The sequence below is a fragment of the Lampetra planeri genome, chromosome 69 (genome assembly GCF_965212315.1).
Source record: "Lampetra planeri chromosome 69, kcLamPlan1.2.h2, whole genome shotgun sequence".
NCBI classification, from domain to species: Eukaryota; Metazoa; Chordata; class Hyperoartia; order Petromyzontiformes; family Petromyzontidae; genus Lampetra; species Lampetra planeri.
The window spans coordinates 1000955-1005954 of NC_136174.1; positions in this window are offsets into that span (position 1 = coordinate 1000955).

Here is a 5000-nt window from a genome sequence, read left to right on the forward strand (position 1 = left end):
AGAGACACGGGGTGAGAGAGACACGGTGTGAGAGAGACCGAGAGACACGGGGTGAGAGAGAGAACGGGGTGAGAGAGACACGGGGTGAGAGACACGGTGAGAGAGACACGGGGTGAGAGAGACACGGGCGTGAGAGAGAGACACGGGGTGAGAGAGACACGGGAGTGAGGAGAGAGAGACACGGGGTGAGAGAGAGACACGGGTGAGAGAGACACGGGGTGAGAGAGAGACACGGGGAGAGAGAGAGACACGGGGTGAGAGAGACACGGGGTGAGAGAGACACGGGGTGAGAGAGAGACACGGGGTGAGAGAGACACGGGGTAGAGAGAGACACGGGGTGAGAGAGAGAGACACGGGTGAGAGAGAGACACGGGTGAGAGAGAGACACGGGGTGAGAGAGACACGGGGTGAGAGAGACACGGGGTTGAGAGAGAGACACGGGGTGAGAGAGACACGGTGAGAGAGAGACACGGGGTGAGAGAGAGACACGGGGTGAGAGAGACACGGTGAGGAGAGAGACACGGGGTGAGAGAGACACGGGGTGAGAGAGACACGGGTGAGAGACCGGAGAGAGGACACGGGGTGAGAGAGAGACACGGGGTGAGAGAGAGACACGGGGTGAGAGAGACACGGGGTGAGAGAGACACGGGTGAGAGAGACACGGGGTGAGAGAGAGACACGGGGTGAGAGAGACACGGGTAGAGACGACGAAGAGAGAGACACGGGGTGAGAGAGAGAGACACGGGGGTGAGAGAGACACGGGGTGAGAGAGAGACACGGGGTGAGAGAGAGGACACTGGGTGAGAGAGACACGGGGTGAGACGGAGAGACACGGGGTGAGAGAGACACGGTGAGAGAGACACGGGGTGAGAGAGACACGGTGAGAGAGACACGGGGTGAAGAGAGACACGGGGTGAGAGAGAGAGACACGGGGTGAGAGAGACACGAGAGAGACACGGGGTGAGAGAGACACGGGGTGAGAGAGACACGGTGAGAGAGACACGGTGAGAGAGACACGGGGTGAGAGAGACACGGGGTGAGAGACGAGACACGGGGTGAGAGAGACACGGGTGGAGAGAGACACGGGTGAGAGAGACACGGGGTGAGAGAGAGACAGCGGGTGAGAGAGACACGGGGTGAGAGAGAGACACGGGTGAGAGACCGAGAGAGACACGGGGTGAGAGAGACATCGGTGAGAGAGACACGGGGTGAGAGAGACACGGGGTGAGAGGAGACACGGGGTGAGAGAGGACACGGGGTGAGAGAGACACGGTGGAGAGAGACACGGGTGAGAGAGACACGGGGTGAGAGAGAGACACGGTGAGAGACCGGAGACACGGGGTGAGAGAGACACGGGGTGAGAGAGAGACAACGGTGAGAGAGAGACACGGTGAGAGAGAGACACGGGGTGAGAGAGACACGGGGTGAGAGAGACACGGGGTGAGAGAGACACGGGGGTGAGAGAGACACGGGGTGAGAGAGACACGGGTGAGAGAGAGAGACACGGGGTGAGAGAGACACGGGGTGAGAGAGACACGGGTGAGAGAGACACGGGGTGAGAGAGAGACACGGGTGAGAGAGAGACACGGGGTGAGAGAGACACGGGTGAGAGAGGACACGGGGTGAGAGAGAGAGACACGGGGTGAGAGGAGACACGGGGTGAGAGAGACACGGGGTGAGAGAGAGAGACACGGGGGTTGAGAGAGACACGGTGAGAGAGAGACACGGGTGAGAGAGAGACACGGGGTGAGAGAGAGACACGGGGTGAGAGAGACACGGGGTGAGAGAGACACGGGTGAGAGAGAGACACGGTGAGAGAGAGACACGGGTGAGAGAGAGACACGGGGTGAGAGAGAGACACGGGTGAGAGAGACACGGGGTGAGAGAGAGACACGGGTGAGAGAAGAGACACGGGGGTGAGAGAGAGACACGGGGTGAGAGAGACACGGGGTGAGAGAGACACGGGGTGAGAGAGACACGGTGAGAGAGAGACACGGGGTGAGAGAGAGACACGGGTGAGAGAGAGGACACGGGGTGAGAGAGAGACACGGGTGAGAGAGAGAGAGACACGGGTGAGAGAGACACGGGGTGAGAGAGACACGGTGAGAGAGACACGGTGAGAGAGACACGGGGTGAGAGAGAGACACGGGGTGAGAGAGACACGGGGTGAGAGAGAGAGACACGGGGTGAGAGAGAGACACGGGGTGAGAGAGACACGGGGTGAGAGAGACACGGGTGAGAGAGACACGGGTGAGAGAGAGACACGGGGTGAGAGAGAGACACGGTGAGAGAGACACGGGGTGAGAGAGACACGGGGTGAGAGAGACACGGGGTGAGAGACCGAGAGACACGGGGAGAGAGACACGGGGTGAGAGAGACACGGGTGAGAGAGACACGGGGTGAAGAGAGGACACGGGGTGAGAGAGACACGGTGAGAGAGACACGGGGTGAGAGAGACACGGGGTGAGGAGAGACACGGGGTGGTGAGAGAGACACGGGGTGAGAGAGACACGGGGTGAGAGAGACACGGTGAGAGAGAGACACGGGGTGAGAGAGAGACACGGTGAGAGAGAGACACGGTGTGAGAGAGACACGGGGTGAGAGAGACACGGGGTGAGAGAGAGGACACGGGGTAGAGAGACACGGGGTCGAGAGAGACACGGGGTGAGAGAGACACGGGGTGAGAGACACGGGGTGAGAGAGAGAGACACGGTGAGACCGAGAGAGACACGGGGAGAGAGAGACACGGGGTGAGAGACACGGGGTGAGAGAGACACGGGGAGAGAGAGACACGGGGAGAGAGACACGGGGTGAGAGAGAGACACGGGTGAGAGAGAGACACGGGGGTGAGAGAGAGCACGGGTGAGAGAGACACGGTGAGAGAGACACGGGGTGAGAGAGAGACACGGGGTGAGAGAGACACGGGGTGAGAGAGACACGGTGAGAGAGACACGGGTGAGAGAGACACGGTGAGAGAGACACGGGGTGAGAGAGACACGGGGTGAGAGAGACACGGAGTGAGAGAGACACGGTGAGAGAGACACGGGGTGAGAGAGAGAGACACGGGGTGAGAGAGACACGGGGTGAGAGAGACACGGTGTGAGAGAGAGACACGGGGGTGAGAGAGAGACACGGGGTGAGAGAGAGACACGGGTGAGAGAGACACGGGGTGAGAGACACGGTGGAGAGACACGGGGTGAGAGAGACACGGGGGTGAGAGAGAGACACGGGGTGAGAGAGACACGGGGAGAGAGAGACACGGGGTGAGAGAGAGACACGGTGAGAGAGACACGGGGTGAGAGAGAGACACGGTGAGAGAGACACGGGGAGAGAGAGACACGGGGTGAGACCGGTGAGAGAGACACGGGGTGAGAGAGACACGGTGAGAGAGACACGGTGAGGAGAGACACGGGTGTGAGAGAGACACGGGGTGAGAGAGACACGGGGTGAGAGGAGACACGGTGAGAGAGAGAGAGACACGGGTGAGAGAATGGTGAGAGAGACACGGGGTGAGAGAGACACAGTGAGAGAGACACGGGGAGAGAGAGACACGGGGTGAGAGAGACACGGGGTGAGAGAGACGGTGAGAGAGACACGTGAGAGACACGGTGAGAGAGACACGGGGTGAGAGAGACACGGGGTGAGAGAGACACGGGGTGAGAGAGACACGGTGAGAGAGACACGGGTGAGAGAGACACGGGGTGAGAGAGACACGGTGAGAGAGACACGGTGAGAGAGACACGGGTGAGAGAGACACGGTGAGAGAGACACGGGGTGAGAGAGACACGGGTGAAGAGAGAGACGGGGAGAGACGAGAGAGACACGGGGTGACGAGAGACACGGTGAGAGAGAGACACGGGGAGAGAGAGACACGGGAAGAGAGAGAACGGGGAGAGAGAGAGACACGGGGTGAGAGAGACACGGTGAGAGAGAGACACGGTGAGAGACGACGGGGAGAGAGAGAGACACGGGGTGAGAGAGAGAGACACGGTGGAGAGAGACACGGTGAGAGAGACACGGGGAGAGAGACACGGGGAGAGAGACATGGGAGAGAGAGAACCGGGGAGAGAGATACGGGGAGAGAGAGAGAGACACGGGGAGAGAGAGAGAGACACGGTGAGAGAGAGACACGGGTGAGAGAGACACGGGAGAGAGAGACACGGGGGGAGAGAGAGACACGGGGAGAGAGAGACACGGGGAGAGAGACACGGGGAGAGAGAGAGAGAGCACGGGGAGAGAGAGAGAGACAAGGGGAGGGAGAGAGACACGGGGTGAGAGACACGGGGTGAGAGACACGGGGTGAGAGAGAGACACGGTGAGAGAGACACGGTGAGAGAGAGACACGGTGAGAGAGACACGGGGTGAGAGAGACACGGGGTGAGAGAGACACGGGGTGAGAGAGAGACACGGGGTGAGAGAGACACGGGGTGAGAGAGACACGGGGTGAGAGAGAGACACGGTGAGAGAGACACGGGGTGAGAGAGAGAGACACGGTGAGAGAGAGACACGGGGTGAGAGAGAGACACGGTGAGAGAGAGAGACACGGGGTGAGAGAGACACGGGTGAGAGAGAGACACGGTGAGAGAGACACGGGGTGAGAGAGACACGGTGAGAGAGAGACACGGGGTGAGAGAGAGACACGGTGAGAGAGAGAGACGACGGGGGAGAGAGACACGGTGAGAGAGACACGGGGAGAGAGAGACACGGGGGTGAGAGAGAGAGACACGGGGTGAGAGAGACACGGTGAGAGAGAGACACGGTGAGAGAGACACGGTGAGAGAGACACGGGGTGAGAGAGACACGGGGTGAGAGAGGACACGGGGTGAGAGAGAGACACGGGGTGAGAGAGAGACACGGGGTGAGAGAGACACGGGGAGAGAGACACGGGGTGAGAGAGAGACACGGTGAGAGAGACACGGGGTGAGAGAGAGAGACACGGTGAGAGAGAGAGAGACACAGGGTGAGAGCATGGGGTGAGGAGAGAGAGACAGGCGGGTGAG